This window comes from Tupaia chinensis, unplaced genomic scaffold (genome assembly GCF_000334495.1).
Source record: "Tupaia chinensis unplaced genomic scaffold, TupChi_1.0 Scaffold000443_1, whole genome shotgun sequence".
In the NCBI taxonomy this organism is placed as follows: domain Eukaryota; kingdom Metazoa; phylum Chordata; class Mammalia; order Scandentia; family Tupaiidae; genus Tupaia; species Tupaia belangeri.
The window spans coordinates 3,532,415-3,551,695 of NW_006159948.1; the positions used below are offsets into that span (position 1 = coordinate 3,532,415).

The 19,281-nt window shown below is 39.7% G+C and overlaps 1 pseudogene; it reads left to right on the forward strand.

Moving 5' to 3' along the window:
- Positions 1 to 8,270: 8,270 nt before the first annotated feature.
- Positions 8,271 to 19,281, forward strand: part of LOC102486347 (calcyclin-binding protein pseudogene) — a 29,227-nt pseudogene continuing 18,216 nt past the window's right edge.

A 19,281-nucleotide genomic window follows, 5' to 3' on the forward strand; every position in this document is an offset into this window, starting at 1 on the left:
TCCCTACTGAGGGCAGGACCGAACCGCTGACGGTGTCCAGGCCCCAAGTGTTTCCAGGACACCCGAACTGAACCGAGCCGAGCAGCCGCGTGCCCAGGCTACAGGACAACAGGAGGGAGAACTGGCGTCGGACCCGCGTGCTACCCGGAGGGCTACACAGGGTTCTCTGGAAGCCCCCGGGCAGGGTTCTTTGTCTGACTTCCCTCGGGTGGCAGGGCACGCAGGTTCCAGCGGTTCTCGAGGCTGCCGATACGGTCCTATCAAGTGCGTCCAGGATTTTGTAGAAAGCATCTGGCAGCCTCGCTTGTGTCTGAAAACAAGGGCGTCCGCTAACAGGTGTTCCCTTGGCGCTGCAGCTGCCAGGAGACTTGGAGCCAGGTTCAGCGCCCAGTGGTGTCAGCCACCTCATCCCAAGCCCTGGTTGCGTTTTCATCCTCTAGGGCTTATGCTGGTGCTTATCCAATTGTCAGTTTTTAAAGTATGTTCCCAAGACATTTAACACTTCGGGTTCAAAGTGCTCGCTCGCTCTCTCTCTCTCTCTCTCTCTGGAAAGGAATGCACACGTGGCAAAGCTTATCAATAGAGAGAAGATTGTACTGGTCAGCCTGAGTTCTTGGGGAGGAGGCACCGACTCAGACCTGTAGCCATCCGATGATTTGTGCAAAGAGATTTTGCTCTTGGCTTGAGTTCAAGTGAAGAATGAGATGGAGAAAAACTGAGGGCAAAACAGCAGCAGCATCTTAAGTATGGGAAGACAGCCTTAGAGCTCCCAGGGCAAAAAGGGCTGCCAAAGTAAATTCCGGTATTATCACTAACATGACTACATTTACACCCACAGGCTGTGGGACTTACGGACTTTGGGGTTATTTCCAAGCACACAGGAGAAAATGACATCAGTGAAATTGGAAGAGAGTTCAAGGGAAGTGATGACCTAGAATTAAGAGAGGCTTTCTGAAAGAAGTAACATTACATTTGCACTGGTTTTGAATTAGGAAAAATAGGCCTAGCATTCCAGAAAGACTCCAGAAGTAGGAAGCAGATGGCTGGCATTCCAGGTTGCCTCAGTTCATGAAGAGGGTGAAGATATTTAGTGAGAAGTGAAGAAAGGATACTTGGATATAGACCATGAGAGGATGATGAGTGAAGTTCTTATAAATTGAAAGTTCTTATAAACTGAAAGTTTTTGAGTCTTCACTCTCCTTCCACCTTAAGCAGATGATATTATATTCCTTCTTCCCACACATAGGCAGCTACTTATAGCGAAAGAACACACCCTTCTTTCGGGGGGAGGCTCTTAGTTTTTTAGATAATGGCGGTGATATTTTCAAGACTAAAAAGATCATATGATCTAATATGTTTAATTTTTTTTAAATTTTCTTCCACTCAAGCTTTGCTATGCACAGCAATATCTGGGTGCTTGTTAAAAATGAAGATTCTTAGGCCCTACCCATGAAAGATTCTGATTTTGTAGGTCTGAGTAAGACCCAAGTATCTGCATTTTTAATACTGATGTAAATGGCCTTCAGATCACATTTGAGAAGTATTGAATTGAATAGTGCCAGGCAGTGGTGCTACAGTAAAGCAACTGGACCTACGTGGGAAAGGTCCTGAGTTCACATCCCAGGACCTAACTGAGGATGCTAGTATTGTGTGCACCTGTGATCTGGGCTATTAAGGTTTGAGGTGGGAACCAGCAGATGGTTTAATGGTTAGATCGCTGGACTCCCACATAGTCAACTGTGATTTGAGCTCTGGACCCAGTGGCTTAAAACTTAAGCTGGGTGCATGTGCGTGCGTATGTGCCCAAAATCCCAAGAGGTGATAAAGGAGAAGGGATTGTGGTGTGGCCATCCCCCAAGGGGGTGGTTTCTCGCTTTCTGTTTCTCTGGCTACCATAGAGAGAAAAATCTCTCCAAAAAAAAAAAAAAAAAAAAGACAAGGTGGAATGCAGCATGAAAACCTATTATTGGGCATGCCTCCTTCTCTGTCTCCCTCTGTCTCCCTCTGTCTCTCTGCCTCTTTCTAGCGCAGAGCGAAAAATCTCTCTCCAAAAAAAAGACAAGGTGGAATGCAGCATGAAAACCTTGTTATTGGGCATGCCTCCTTCTCTCTCTTCCTCTGTCTCTCTGCCTCTTTCTCACTTGTGGAAGAAATAAACTTCAAAAGAAATACTGAGCTAGAATTTACAGTGTGTAGTAAGGACAGGATGAAAAATGAAATTAGAGAAAGAAATAATACCAAGTCAGACTGGAAAGGACCTTATGTGCTGTCTGGAGTTTGTACTTCATCTTACGGGCAAAGGGAAGTGAGTAGAGGTCTTTAAGTCACAGGATTGTTTTTAAAAACTCCAGTATTGAAAAGGAATGGGCGAGGAAGAACAGATTGCAGGTTAAATAAAGGAGTGAATGAATGATGATGCAGTAAAATAATCAGTAAATAATGCAAAAATTGTTTTCAGTATTTTCTGACTTTGAAGTACACACACACACACACACACACACACACACATCTTTGGGGTATTTTTAGTGTATTTCCTTAATAAGAGAGAAAGAGAGGAAAACAGACACCCTTAATAGAGTCTGACGCTGCCTTCCTCTCCCCAGCCCTCTCGTACAGGGTCATGGGTACACACAAGTGTGCCTGACACAGAGAGGGTGACCCAGGGACTGAAACCACAGTCTTCATGAATCCAGAATACATTGATTGATCAACCTCAAGGTCTTTTAACTCATACATTTATTAAAATATCTTACTAAAACATTTTTTTCTTTTTTTCCAATTTATTTATTTGCATTCACTAAAACATTTTTTAAAATTATTTTGTAGTTATTAAAAGAGTGCCTCTGTCCAATTCTTACTGGAAAAAAAAGACTTTTAAGAGTCTAGAACATATATACACATATATGATGACTTTCATAGGGTGTTGATTAAAGCTTAAAACTGGAAAAAATTATAGGGTTATCAAGAAAATCATGCATTTTTGGCATAGAAAAAAAAAACAAAAACACATCATAACTTTTCTGACAACCCAACTGGCTAGTGATACAACATAAAGATTTGTTGCTGCTATTTATAGTGATTTCCCACTCCTGCTTCCTTGTCATATAGTTTTGGTTTTAGTGCATTATTCTTCAGGAGGGTTTATCCACGAAGTGTGGGCATCACCGCTTATTGATGTGTCTTGACTTATATTTCCCATTGACTATGAGAAGTGTTGGCTAATTCTTTTATTGTGAACAGTGCTTGTCACTATATCATACTGCTCACAAATGTTATATTTGCACACTGTCACACTTTTCAAAAATGTTATTTTCTTTTCAAAACTTTCCCCAACATATTTTTCTTTCTAGCCATTATATTGAATTTATTATCAAAATAAAATGTTACCATTAAATTAACTCTGAAAACAATTTAAATAACTCCAAGGCACAAGTCAAGGAATGATTTTCAGTAATTCTAGAAATATACGTCATTATTCTTTCCTCCAATGACAAATTGCCTTGCATGCCTCTCAAGCATAAGGGAGCCAAATCACAATAGATGTCATGTTGATTGCTAAAAGGAGCACTTTGACATAATATTTGGGCAATAAGACATGATCTGTATCCTGGAAAATCTCTAATGAATAATCACTGTAACTCTTGGCCCCTACTTCCCTTCCTAACCTCAGGAGAGACCGACACATCCATGAGTATTCCCTACCCTCTCTCGGTTTTGTATCTTCCAATCCAGAGATACCACACAGCATCTATAACCCCTTCGTCATTATTCCCCTGGAGCTTCCCCAGAACTTCATTCACTACATCTCTTTGCCTTAGCTCCTTTTATCTTTAAATACTGACTTACTAATCCAACCAACAAAATTGAGAGCGGGAAAAAACACTAGCTTTTGGGACCAGCAATTAGTATAATGGCTATATCACTGAACTCCCATGTAGCCGACCATGGTTCAAGTCCTGGACCTGGTGGCTTAAACTCACGCCAGGTGTGTGTGCGTCTGTGCCCAAGATCCCGAGAGGAGAATGGAGGAGAAGGGATTGCAGCGTGGCCATCCCCCCTGGGGGGTGATTTCTCGCTTTCTGTCTCTGTTTCTCTCTGTCTTTCTGGCGAGCGCATGCGCCCTATAGCAAAAACCTCTCAAAAATAAATAAATAAATACATAAAATTTTTAAAAAGATAAAAAACCAGGCTTTAAACTCTGGGGGATTACCAAAATAAAGTAAGAATAGATAGGTTTCCCCAACCTGAAAAACTATTGCCTGACACTTACTTCATAGTAATTACGGATTGAAGTTGTAACACAGTTACCCCCAGGTTGGAAGGGTTTTGGCGAAATGAACATATATTATTAGAAAACAATGAGGGGACCACCAGCAGACGGCGTAGCAATTACATCGCTGGACTCCCTCATGGCCAACCATGGTTCGAGTTCCAAACCTGATAGTTTGAAACACATGCCTGGTGTGTGTGCATGCATTCCTGAGATCCCTGGAGGAGAATAGACAAGAAGTGATTAAGGTGTGACCATTCCTCCCCACCCCGAGGGGGGGGTGTGATTTCTCACTTTCCGTCTCATTATCTGTCTCTCCTTCCCAGGGGGCACACACCCTAACGTAAAAAAATCTTAAAAAAAAAAAAAAAATACAACAAGAACTTCCTGGAGCGTAATAACAAACTAGTGTGTACCCGATTACTGAAATGAGATGTAAGGTGAAGGGAATGTAACCTCTAGTTGAGAAGTACGTAAAGTCTAAGATCAAGATAAAAGGCAGGAAAAAAGAAAAAAGAAAAATTCAGTAGCAAAGTGGAACTCAGTGGGAGAGGGACCAAATTAGTGAAAGAAGTACTCTACTCAAACACCAGATTTAATGACAACCAAAGTGGCTCAAATATGGGGAAATTCTTGTTCTTCTAAAAAACCATAGGAGGCTGTAATGGACTAAAGATAGACACAATTTTTTGGTCACAATCCCTATCAAAAACAGCTTATTTTCCATTTTCTTGAGCAGAGCCCTGTGAGAGCATAGCAAGGAAGACTGCAGAGGCCAGCCTCAGTGGTAACTCAGTGGGAACACTCCACTGTGCTAAGTCATCTGAGAGGTCCCAGTTTGTGTCCCAAGACACTCTTGTGCCCATAATTCTGGCTGGCTGAGCCTGCAGTTGGATCATGGCATAAAGAAGTACCTGTCTTTCTCTCTCCTCTTTCTCATAAAAGGAAGAAACTTAAAAATAAACAACTGCAGAAGTGATACTGTGCTACAGTGCCAGCTTTAGACCTACTCTTTTAGAAGACTGGCAGCTTCCACTTCCTCTTTCTTCCAATTGTCTTTCTAAGGACACTCCTCAGAACCAAGCCACCATCCTGTGAGAAGCCCAGCATGGGGCATGTGTAGCGTCTGCACTCCAGGGTCCCAGCAGAGCAACCAACCAATAGTCAGTGTCAAATGGACAGTCATGTGAGTGAGCCATTTTGGATGTTCTCTGGTCTAGACAAGTTAATACAAAAGAATCTTCCAGCTGAACCCTGACAACTCATTCAATTACAAGCAATAAATTATTATTGTGGGCTAACCCTGTGGCCTAGTTGGTAAGAAAGCCAATCCCAAATGGCCAACCATGGTTCAAATTTGAGTCCCAGTGGCTGGAAAAACATAACAGATGTGTGTGCATTCCCAAAATGGAGAAAGAAGAGAAGAAGGATTGTAGTGTAACCACACCCTATTTGAGAGGTGTTTTCTCCCTCTCTGTCTCACTCTGGCTAGTACACATACCCTCTGGCAAACAAACAACAACAATAAAATGATTATTGTTTTGTTTTTTTATATGGCAATAAATAACCAACATAGAGGTTTAATAAAATTTCTGATGGTATAAAATATTTAAGATGAACTACAATCTCAATGATCAGGACTTAGAGGAAAGTTCAGGTAAATAAAACAGAAAATATGTAGAAAAGATTAATTAATTTTAAATCCGTGTCAAGTTCCCTGACCTGAGGTGACACTTGGGGTTTTTCTCAATTACAAATTAGTTGTGCTCTGAATTTTCTCTCATTCTGTTGCATATATTTATATGATGAAGAATAAAAATTGCTATCCTGGGACTGGCAGCCGGCATGTTAAAGGTGTTGGACTTCCTCATGGCCAACTATTGTTCAAATCCCGGACCTGGTGGCTTCCTTTCTCACTTTCCCTCTTTCTCGCTGTCTCTCCCTGGTCAAATTGGGAAATAATAATAATAATAAATAAAGTTAAAATAATTCCTTAAAAATTTTTCTATCTTCTCATAAACTACGCCTGGAAATTATTATATATGTAATGATAAGTGTCTGGGGGTGAAAAATGAGACCCTTGGTAGCTTGGATGTGGTCTGACTGCTGGCCATCCAGAGAGATGAGGAAGAAGTAGTTTTGGAGCCAGAAAGATGACAAAAGTCTGCACAAAGCTTGGCGTAACTAATCACTCATGCCTGTGGAAAAGTTGCTTAATGTCTGGTGAGAGTGCCTTCCTGTGGAGCCAGACGTGTTTGTGCTTAGTGATGAATTAGGGAGAGCACGTCTGCAAAGGACAGAAAAAGCCCAGCCTGATGGCTTTATTGTTGACACCAAGGATTGTAGCTTGCAGCTCTTGAGCTTTTATTTTTAAAATCCATGAAGTATTAAAGTCTACCCAATAGCAAATTTGTTTCATAAAAGTGTTCTTGACTAATTTGTTTCTTAGAAACAGTGGCAGAAGTAGTAGAGGTTAACATGTAGTTTTAATTAGCCCTTGGCTTATACTACTTCATTCATCTAGAGCAGCGATTCTCAACAGCAGACAATTTTACTCCCCCAGGAAATAGGGTGATGGTACCTGGATCTAGTGACTAGAAGTCAGAAGTACTGCTAAACATCCTTCAAGGCATGGGACAGTCCTTCGGAATGAAGTATTGCGAATCAGAACATCTTATTCCCTATTTATAGCAAAGAATTATCTGACCCAAATGTCAACAGTTCCTAGCTTAAAAAAAGCCTAACCTAGGGAACCAGCAGTTAGCGTAATGGCTATGTTGCTGGACTCCCACGTTGTCGACCACGGTTCGCGTTCCGGACCCGGTGGCTTAGAACTCACGCTGGGCGCATGTGGGTGCGTGCCCAAGATCCCGAGAGGAGAATGGAGAAGAAGGGATTGCGGCGTGACCATCCCCCTGGGGGGGGGTGATTTCTCGCTTTCTGTCTCTATGTCTCTCTCTGTCTGTCTGGCAAGTGCACACGCCCTATAGCAAAAACCTCTCAAAAAAAAAAAAAAAAAAAAAAAAGCCTAACCTAGAGAATAGTCATACCCCAATATAATAAATGAGCATATAAATTAAAAAGAAAGCATAAAAGAAGCAAAGAGCCAAGTGGAAAGAAAATAAAAAAGATAGAAGAAAGAAGTTAAAAATGTACACATCAGAAAATACATTGGTAAAGAGGAGCTGTAAAGGTACAATAGCAAAGAAAACTCTATGCGTACCCAGCGTGCATAGGGAGATGTCGGGACAGGAACCCAGACCTTCCCATATGACCTCATTATGCAATGTTGTGCTCCTGCTGCACTACTGTGATTGGTATCTGCAGTTTTCTTTCTTATCTTTATCTGTAGCTTTCCTGGCACCCTTGCAAAAAGGTAAGCCTTATAAGTCAATAATGAGTTAACCAGGGGTTCAAATGGACTGATCAGAGCTGATGGGAAGAAATACTGAACTTTGTGACCAGCGGTTAGTGTAATGACTATGTCGCTGGACTCCCACGTAGTCGACCACAGTTTGAGCCTGGACCTGGTGACTTAAACTCACGCTGGGCATGTGTGCGTGTGTGCCCAAGATCCTGAGAGGAGAATGGAGGAGAAGGGATTGCGGTATGGCCATTCCCCCTGGGGGGTGATTTCTCGCTTGCTGTCTCTCTGTCTCTCTCTGTCTGTCTGGCAAGCGCACACACCCTATAGCAAAAACCTCTCCAAAAAAAGGAAAAAAAAAAAATACTGAACTTCTAGGGAAGAGATGATTTTAACACAGGCTGTGACCACATTACAACAGCTCACTTCCTGGATCAGGATCTATTGACCTCTGAAAATTTTAAATTATAAAATAAAACCTATTGGGTCAGAGGAGAAATATGCATGTTACCATGAAGAGATAGAATTATTGATTATTGAAGTGCTGGATTTTCACCACTGGCCACTCAGGTTTCCTCTCCAGCCTTCTCTATGCTACTCTGTGCTCCATGAGGTCGACCTCGTGGGGTGGTATCCATGGGTTCTTCTGCTCCCTCACTTCCAGTTGTGTATGTAAATGGTAGATGTCAGCAGGAGCTTAGCTGTCTCCTGCCAGGCTGTGGGTTGGCTGTGGCTATATTCAACCACGGGCCCCAGCTCCAGTCAGGCCTTCCTCGTTTGGAGCTACAACCAAAGCAGCATCACTCCGGAGACAGGGGTACCACCTCATTTCACTTAGCCCAGGATGTGTCACTGCCCCTTGACAGTTTCCTTGCCTTCATCTTTGTCAGTGGTCAGTGCCCTGACTGACTCACCAAGTCAAGGCTGGAGGGTATAAAGAGTGAGGATGTTAACATGTTTATGAAAGCAGTCTGACTGTAGTTAGAAGTTATCTCCTGAAGCCAAGAAAAGGGAGAGCCAGAGGTACAAAGGGGATAGCACATCCAGATAACATAGTATTTTCCTTCTGGACCTGCGAGACATGGGGAGGATGGGAATGTAGACTTCCTAGGTTTGGTCTTACTAAATTAGTCATCAAGGTCATTCTACTCAGCTCTCTTTGATGTCTTTCTAATGATTATTTATTTTCACATGTGCATTTGCCTACAGGGAGAGATAGGTTGGTTATAAGCATCAGTATTTGATACTGTTGGTACAGTATTCTCATTATAAATGAACAAGTTATCTTTCTGATGTGATTCCTTCTTCGGCAACTTCAGATGAGTGTGTATCCAAAGACAGATCATCACTGATGTATCTACAGTGGAGGCTTCTGCCTTGGCAAGTTCAGAATCATGGTGAGTTTGACAAGTTAAAGGCCGTAGCAGCCTGGTCCAGACCGTCCCTATTTCATCCTTCATGTTCATTCTTAGTGACTTTAGGACTCACCTTTAGATTAGGATGAAAGACACTGCTGGTTTCCTACCTGATATCCATTTCCTCTGTCTCCTTTCTAACATAACCCTGATTAAATGTGCAATATACCCACTTCAAAATACCCTTAACCCAGACTAGCAGTTTATGTGGTAGTTAAGGCCCTGGACTCTCACATGGCCAACCTAGCTTTGAGTCCTGGACCCAGTGGCTTGAAAATCATGTCAGGTGCATGTGCATGAATGCCCAAAATCATATGAGGAGAATGGAGGAAGGGATTGTGGCATGGCCATCCCTCCTGAAGTGTGATTTCTCACTTTCCTTCTCTCTGTCTCTCTCCAGCAAGTGCATGAGCCTTACGGGGAAAACAAACAGACAAACAAAACAAAACAAAACAAAAACCACCTTAGCCATGTGACCTAGTTCTACACAACCAGATATAAGCAAATATATAGTCAAAGGAACTTCTAGGAAAACTTCTTACTTTACCAATAATAAAAGACCAAATCAGCTGCATGTACTTTCCAACCTGCTCTTCTTCCCTTCAATGACTGGAGGGGGAGCTCATCCCTTCCCATCAAAGAGATGAAAACCGCAAACAGATCGGGAAACTGGGAAGAAACTCAGGTCTCTGTTGCCTTCTGTGAGCACTGACCAGCTCTGGTCGTTGGGTTCACTCTTCTTATTGTAGAGGAAGAAACCCCTATTCAGTTAAGCTTCTAGAGATGAGTATCTGTTACACAAAGCCAAAGGCAGGCTTAACTGATACCCCTTCTTAATCATAAGGCTAGATCTCAAATCCCCCATATCATTCTATTTAAGCACATATGTTAAGAACCTGGAAATCATGCATCCTAGTTTATGTGGGAATTGTTGGATTGTTTTGAAATTACTCAGTGCAATAAACTCTTAAGTTTATGTCCACCCAAAATGTATGTATTGAATCTTAAACCCCAATGTGATGTTGGAGTCCTCATGAATGGCATTAGTGTCCTTAAAAAGGGGCCCAGGGGTTCTCTCACCCCTTCTGCATTGTAAGTATACTGTAAGAAGGCCTCACCTGAAACTCAAAAGAGGGTCCTCTCCAGACATACTGAACCTGACCTTGGATTTCCAGCTTCCAGAACTGTGAGAAGTAAATGCTGGTTGTTTAAGCTATCCCATCAATAAAATTCTGTTACGGCAATGTGAACTAACTAAGATATTTCACCTGTACATACAAAGAGGCTGCAAAAAAAGTTCCTGGAAAAATTGAATTATTTACAAGTTTATTTTGGTGCCAAAAAATATTAAAATCCATGCATATCATTTTCCAATAATATGCATTTTTCATGACCTTTTGAAGAACCCCTCATATGACCCTGAAAGTCACCAAAAGGAAAGCAGTGAGTAGCAGTGCAATGGTGTCAAGAGTAACAGAAGAACGAAGAAATGGACGTGATAAAATTATGAAGAATACTATTACTGACCTCAGGATTGCTGCCTCCCCTTGGATATAACTGGGTCACAAATAAGAAAACAGAAATGTGTGAATGCCCAAGATCCCAGGAGGAGACTGGAGGAGAAGGGATTGTGTGTGGCCATCCCCCCTGGGGGGGGGAGTGATTTCTCTCTTTCTATCTCTGTCTCTCTCTGTCTTTCTGGTGAGCACACATGCCTTATGGCAAAAATCTCTCCAAAAAAAAAAGAAAAAAGAAAAAGAAAGAATCAAAGAAAACTTCTGGAGATGAAGACCTCAATACAGGATATCAAAATTTAACCTCCCTTGAAAGAATTAATAGCAGATTAGACCACATAGGAGAAAGAATCTCTGACCTTGAAGACAAAAACCTCTGATTTAGTCCAAGCCACCAAAAAAATGGAAAAATAACAGTAAAAATGAGGACAACATATGGGAAATTCTGGACACCATTAAGATGAATATTCACATACTCTGTATTCCTGAAGGCTATGAGATAGCTAAAATGTCTTTTATGAAAATTATCTGAAAACTTTCCAAATCTATAGCAACATACAGACATCCATATCCAGGAAATACAAAGAAGAACAAATAGATTCAATATAAGAAGAATGTCTCCAAGACACATCACAGCCAAATTGGTAAACAACAAAGACAAAGACAATATTCTAAAAATAGCAAGAGAGAAACACCAAGTTACTTACAAATGTTACCCAATTAGACTAACATCAGACTCTCAACTGAAACAGTACAGGCAAGGAAAATCTGGGAAGACATATTTGAAATTCCGAAAGAAACAAAATTTTAGTCAAGAATGCCATATCTGGCAAGATTACTCTTTAAATGAGAAAGAGAAATAAAATTATCCTCAGATAAACAAAAGCTGAAAGAATTTACTAACACTACCAGCTCTTTAGGAAATGATTAAAGGAATCCTACATCAAGAAAATGAAAGGGAGACAAACAGAAATGTGGGCATGAAAAACAACTGAAAAAGACTAACAAAAAGGGATAAGTTCACACAAATCTATAATAATGTTAATTGTTAATGGATTAATTACTCAATTAAAAGATGCAGATTAATTGAATGGATTAAAATAAAAACTCTCTGTATATTGCTTATAATAAACACAAAAATTATTTCACATAAATGGAAACCCCCAAAAAGACCAAAGTTGTGATACTAGGTCAGACAAACTAGACTTCAAGAAAAAACAGTGAAAGAGAAAGAAAGACACTATATAGTGCTAAAAGGATCAATTCACCAGAAGATACAATTATAACTATCTATGCACCCAACACTGGAGCACTCAAACACATGAACAAAAGACTCCTATATGTGAAGGGGGGCATAGACAGTAACACACTAAAGTTTTGGACATTTCAACCCACTGTCACCACTGGAAAAGTCATCTATATGAAAGATAAACAGAAGCTCAGAACCTAATTGATACCATAAACCAAATGGGCCTGACATTTACAGAACATTTCACTCAACAACTACAAAATACACATTTTTCTCAGTCCTACACAGAATTTTTTTTAAGATTGACCACATAATAGGACATAAAATAAACGTCTACAAGTGTAAAAATGTAGAAACTATACTTGCATCTTCTCTGACAACAATGGGATTGAACTTGAAATCAACAACAAAGCTTTTAAAATATACAGAAAAGAGGGAGGGCGGCTAATATTCTTCAAAACAATTCCACAGATTTAAGCTCTGCAAAAACACTGGGAGAAAAATTATATGGAATTATTCTGACATCACAAATTCTTTCTCTTTTACTGTGTATTTTACAAGTGAATAAGTAATAAAAGATCTACACCATAATTAATATACCATATCAATTGGAGAAAAGCAAATCTACTAAAGTAGCCAAGTTAAACAACAAAATGTGTATTAAATCTATGTTTATGGAAAGAAGTCATAGGCATGAGAAGATGTTGAAATCCATTTACTAAAAGGAAACATCTTCTTATAATAATGATTTGAGAATTTTACCTAAGTCAAAGGAGGCTTTAGAATTATTCTCAACTTAGAGTTCTAAAAGCATCCATTTAAATTGATCAGAATACCAGAAAAGTTCTTGTTGGCTAAATAAGATTTGCAGAAGAAAAACTATTGGGAATGGTTTGTATTTCCCTTAGGACAAATAGAGAAAGGAAACAGAGGGCATATCTCTAATTAACTGCATGTACCCCTTGGGTTTCCAAAAACAAATTCTAATATAATTTAATGGTTTATCCTTCATGATGGGAAGTCAAGCATAAAACCATTTGCAAATACCACATGATGTGGTACAGGAAAGAAAAACTTAATCATAGACATTTCTATCTTTTTTTAATAAACAAAAATCCCATGTTTCTATGAGCAGATACAAACAGGTCAGACTTTGCATTTATTTTTCTCTACCTGCCTGAAGTCCCTTGAAGATTATTGCAGGTTAAGGTTTTGCATATTCCAATGCTCTCCGTTACAAACAATTTTTTTCAGAGGGCAAATACATTAATCCACATTCAAGGACAATCACACTCATCCTAGTGTGGAGGTTATAAAAGTACTCACGGCAAATGGTATTTCAATGCATTTTGACAGGAAAGTGGAAAGAAGTATCTAGAATAAAGATCCATTTCATTAGGAGGGCCTGCGAGGTGTATCATGGGACTAGAGAGGCTAATAGAAAGGCACTGAATGCTAAATAGTCGGAAAGGGACAGAGATTACTTCAGAATTCTTGCCAAGCTCACATAGCGTTTAGAAGGAAGTGTGATTTAGTAAGTTTTTTTTATTAAGAATCCATCTTTAAATGTAAGAGTACTTAAATACATTTGTGAAAACAATGGAATTGAAGTAGGAGTTTATTTTGGAACAAAGGAAGTTCTGAAATACATGCATAGTTCTTCATAATACACATTTTCCATGCGCTTTTTGAATACCTCTCATACAATATTGAAAATATCTTGAGAAATTATAAACCCATCATGATTAGCAGAAAATAAAGGACAGCATGTTATGACAGTCCAAAAACAGAGAAAATTCAGATACATCTGTTTATTATGCAATATTCTAAATTTATTTTTGTGTATCTAATACTTATTAATTTATAAACCATTTAATAGATATTATTTCATTCAATATACTACCACAAAAGATAATAAAACAGAAATTATCCCAAAAATATAAGTGATATTTTGAAGCCAAAAGCTAGCAAAGGTTGCCATGCAGTTCTTTGGGATTGTTAACCAAGGGCCCTTTCCTCAACCTGAAGTGTTACTAAGGGTCATCTAAACAAATATAGGGAAGTACACTTGATTGCATGAGTTTTAATATTGTCCTATTACATTGATTTATATGCATGCTTAAAGGCTTTATATTGTACAATATATGGTTATATCCCTCATTAAATATTATTTGTGATTATTTTTATAAAGGCTATCAATTTTCTTTTATAGTATTATTTGTAAGGGATATTTTGATCAGTTTTACTTATAATGGTCAAAATTGGCAAAATCCTGGTCTCTGTGGCATCCTGCTGGGAACAGTGAAGCAAGTTATGGATGAGTGGACTAGAGGAGTAACTGGGAGGAATCACCAAGTTCAGAGTCTAGTATTAGTAGTCTTGAGTGCTTATTAGTCCAACGAAGGTTGACAGAGAGTCATCGATGAGAAAAATGGGTAGAACACAAATTAATGTAGCCTGCTTTTGGAGAGAATTTTGCCCTCATGGAGAAACATTTCTGCATAGTGGTTACAAGCTCACACTTTAGAGCCAGGCTCTTTGAAGCCCAGTTGTACTACTTACTCATCTGTGCTTGTTTCTTTGACCACAAATAGGGATTATGCTGGTACTTCTTACAGCAACCAAGTTGTTTCAAATATTAAGAACGCAAGAGCATTAGTCCAGTTTCCCCAAAAAGCAGTCACCAAGATGGGATTACACAAGCAAAGATTTAATAAGAAGAATGTTTATGTGAAAGGAAGTAGAAAGTGAGGTGGAAAAATCTGACAAAGCCATAGAAGCCCATTGCAAATCTGACCTCAAGCAAAGGAAAGAGGATATGAGGTTGTGTGAAACATCCCGGAAGTTCAGTGAAGGCTAATGAAGGTTCAGCAAAAACACAAGGAAGTTCTTAAGCCTAGTCGGAATCCCTGGGCTCCATGAGTGTCTTAGTGTCTCCTCTGTACTCTACCACTAGAAGGGAGCAGCCCTTAAGAATTGTGGCCTCAAGAAAAGGAGTCACTGCATCTCACAGCTGAGCAGCTGGTGACATTGATTAATTATTATTATCCCCTGTAGTAGGTCTAGGAGATGCGTTCTCATGGCCACTTTATCAAGTTCCCCCAAAATTTTTGTTTCATAGAAAAAAGCATGTAATTAGTCAGCTTTTATTGATCACTCATGTGCATCAACCACTGTGCTGAGTATTCTCTGTGTCTATATATTCTTATTGTACTTGCAGGCTCTAAGAAAGTTGTTTTATGCCCACATTACAGTTATACTCCAAGTCCTGGAGAAGTTAAAAAACTTGCCAAGTAATACAAAAATTATTAATAGGTACCAGCAGTTGGCATAATGGCTATGTACTCTCATGTAGTTGACAGCGGTTCAAGTCCCTGACCTAGTGGCTTAAACTCACGCTGGGTGCTTATGCATGTGTGCCCAAGATCCTGAGAGGAGAATGAAGGAGAAGGGATGTGGCATGGCCATCCTCCCTAGAGGACTATTTCTTGCTTCTGTCTCTCCATCTCTCTCTGTCTTTCTGGCGAGCACACACACCCTATAGCAAAAAATCTCTCCAAAAAAATTTTTTAATAGTAAGGAGTAATGCCAGGGTTCAACTCAGGCATGCTGAGTCCATTGTAGATCTCCGTATTGTAGACCATAATCATAATACCAGCTATGCTATTAGGTAGGATTGCTGTGAAAATGAAATGAAATAATCCATGTAAAAAAACAGTCTATAACACATTGCCTGGCTGGGTAGTAAAAGCTCAGGGAATACCATTGTTATTCAGTCGCTGAGCCAAGACTTTACTCCAGCTCTGATTAATGCCAACATCTTCACTCTTGGCCACCAAGGCTGAACAGCCATCAGTCTAAATTCAGTGTCTCGATCAGATAGAATTAGGAGCAATCGAAAAGGCATTTAAAAAGGAAAAGGAGGAATCGAATTCAAACTTCTTTCAAAAAATAGTACTAGACACACAGATAGAATTCAGTGATAGGAGACACTAGAAATGTAAGGTATGTTTCCTTCGGTTCCCCAGGGAAGAAAGTCACACAGGTGTGGTACATTTGCTCTTTATTCATAAATAGAGATATGTAAGATTTACAAGACTGCTGATGAGATAAAGGTGAGAAAATTTGCTCTCTATGTTCTTTTAAAAGAAGAGGGGGAAAAAGGTGCTTTTTTGTTTTTGGTTTTTGTTGTTGTTGTTGTTGTTTGCTATAGGGCGCATGTGCTCGCCAGAGAGACAGAGAGACAGAAAGCGAGAAATCACCCCCCCAGGGGGAATGGCCATGCCACAATCCCTTCTCCGCCATTCTCCTCTTGGGATCTTGGGCACACACGCACACATGCCTGGCGTGAGTTTTAAGCCACCGGGTCCGGGACTTGAACCGCGGTCGACCACATGGGAGTTTAGCGACATAGCCATCACACTAACTGCTGGTCCCAAAAAGGTGTTTTAAAAAAATTTTGGCTTTCTCCCTATGGCCAAGATGAAGTAACTGGGACCGATTTACCCTGCCACCAGAAACAACTAAAAATAAGGAAAAGAAAGTATGAGAAAATAGTCTTAAGATATTTAATTCTGACAATATAAGATGGTGCTTCTTGGGAGAAGGGAAACAAACAAGATGAATGCTATGTCTGGCCCTGATTCATGCCCAAAGAGAGGGATCCTGGTGGTTAACCTGAGATGAGAACATGGAGCTGAAGTTGGTAGTCTGGGAAAACCAAGGCAGCTAAAATTCATAGCAGAATGCTGAGAGAGAACTTCAGCCACCTGCAGTCTTTATCGCGTCCCTAAATTAGTAAGTTAGTGCATGCCTGTGAGGAAAGTGCTGGCGGATGGGGAAAGAATCACCTAAAAGGAGCAGAGGAAGCAAACAAGCACTAGAGCTCACACGTGGCTGGAAATAGTTCAGGTGTCTACCAGCCAGAGTGAAAACCCCATTCATGAGACATACGGTAGAGTGCTCCTAAGGGTATTGCTTCAGTAGTAGGGCAGAATTAGCTCTAAATTAAACATTTCTCTGATCTCACTTAACAGAGCATAAAAGTTTGAAAGAATCAAATGATCTTTATGACTATTATAAATTGTCAGGAAAGTCACTTGGTATTTTCCTATGCAAAAATGTGGCAAGACTTTCCTGACAACCCAATACATCCCAATAAAGCTCAAGAATTTTTTTTTTTAAGAGATTTTTGCTATAGGGCATGTGCACTTACTGGAGAAACAGAAAGACAGAAATCAAGAAATCTGAGAGACAGAAAGCAAGAAATCACCTCCCCAGGTGGATGACCATGCTACAATGCCTTCTCCATTCTCTTCTCAGGATTTTGGGCATGCACTCACATGTGCTTGGCATGAGTTTCAAGCCACCAAGTCCAGGACTCAAACCATGGTCAGCTACATGGGAATTCAGCACCTTAACCACTATGCCAGCTGCTGGCCCTGAGCTCAAGAATATTTATGGGAATATAAAACTATCCAGAATGCCAGTAAGGTAAAATTTATAATCAATGACATCCAATCATCAAAATTGACATCAACTTACTAATTATTTAACTAAGCAGGAAACCATGATAATTCACAGTGAAGAGTAAAGCCAATCAATTGAATACACCCCCAAATGATAGATCTATATATTACAGAATTAGGAGACAAGGATATTAAAACTGTCACTGTGACTATATTCTATATGCCCAAGAAGATATGAAAAAGGGCAAACATTTTAAGTATAAATGTGAAATATATTAAAATAACTCAAATCTAATGTCTAGAAATAAAAACACAAGTCCTAAATGAAAATCCCACTTATCAAATGGACTTAATAGCACATTAAATACTGTAAAATAAAGGATTAGTTAATTTGAAGACACAGTAATACAAACAATCTGAAACAAAATTGAATAAACAACTAGGGGAAAAATCATTTAACTGTGGGGCAATTTCAAGCATCCTCAAGTACATGTGATTGAAGTTCTGAAACAAAGGGAAGGGACAGAAGAAACAGTGAAAGAAATAATAGCTGAACTTTTTTCCAAATTTGATTAAAAACCATAAATATAAACAATCAAGACCTCAATAAACTCCAAGCACAGCAAAAGGCACCTTACTGCACTATGCAAACAAATTGAGAATGGAATGATTGCACAACTGTAAAAGTTGCCAAGATAAGGAGATAACCCGAAAATTGTATTCAGTTATCAGCTCTTATGCAAGAATTCAGTTGTAGCATGAAACCGCCATCCAATCTATTTAAAAAACTGATGAGGTTGTATTTAGGGAGGAAATTACAGGAATAGTGAAAGAGATAGAATTTTTATATCCTAGACCAAAGGGTAGAATAAAGGCAAAACGAAATTCACTAAAAATGATTGTCAAAACACCTCATATCTTTACCCCTAACCCTTTTCTAGGTTTTATATCTTTACTTTCAGTTGTCCCGGGGAATGTTTATGGTCCCAGTATTTCTTATCTCTGTACATCCATCTCATTATCTTATCATCCTCACCACACCACCTAAGCCTCACCTCAAACTCCTTCTTTGTTCTTATTCTCAGTCAACCTGGAGGATATTCCACCTTCCACCACACTCTCTTGTTCTCATCTAGGCTTCCTCTGGCTTCCTCAAAACTCATCACCAAATCCTGTGGATTTTACCTCTAAAATGTCCTTAAAATCAAGTACTTTTCTATGACTATAGTTAATTTTGTACTTAAACCTTACCTAAAAGAATCAAAAAGTAAGAATTCACCCATGTTATTGTATACATAATAGTTCACTCATGTTATTTCTGAGAAGTATACGTGTGTGAGACTATACCTTAATTTGTTTATCTGTTTTCCTGTTAAAGAATATTTGGGCCTCAGAAATAATAGTACATGCTAGGTGACACTGCTATTCGTCAGACTGAGGCCACATGGGAGGTCCAGGTTCTGTATTTAGCCTATGTAAAAGCCCAGCATAGTGGGGTAACCTGTAGCGTGTGGGTTAAGGTGACTGGATCCCACATGGCAATTGCATGGCTCAAGTCCTGGACCCAACATCTTGAAAAACACCCCAAGTGTGTGTGTATACATGCCCAGAATCCCAAAAGCAGAGAGAGAAGAAGGGGTTCACTGGGTGACCTTTCCCAGGGAGAGGGGGTGCAGGGATCTCTCTCTCAATCCAGCATGTACATGTATTCAGTGGTAAGAAAAAGAGAGTAGTGATGCATACATAGTCCTTGCTACACGATTCTGTACAAGATTCTTTTTAATGGATATATGTTTTTATTTGCTTGACTTTCATAGCAATGGAATGGCTGGGCATAGGATAGGTATATAACTTTCTAAGTATCAAAGTGTTTTCTAAAGTTTTGTAAAATTTAATGCTCCCATCAGCAAATTGCTCCATATCCCCCCCAGCACTCCATATTGTCTGTTTTTGTTGTTGTTGTTATAGGTTTTTGCCATAGGGTGGGGTGCATGAGCTTAC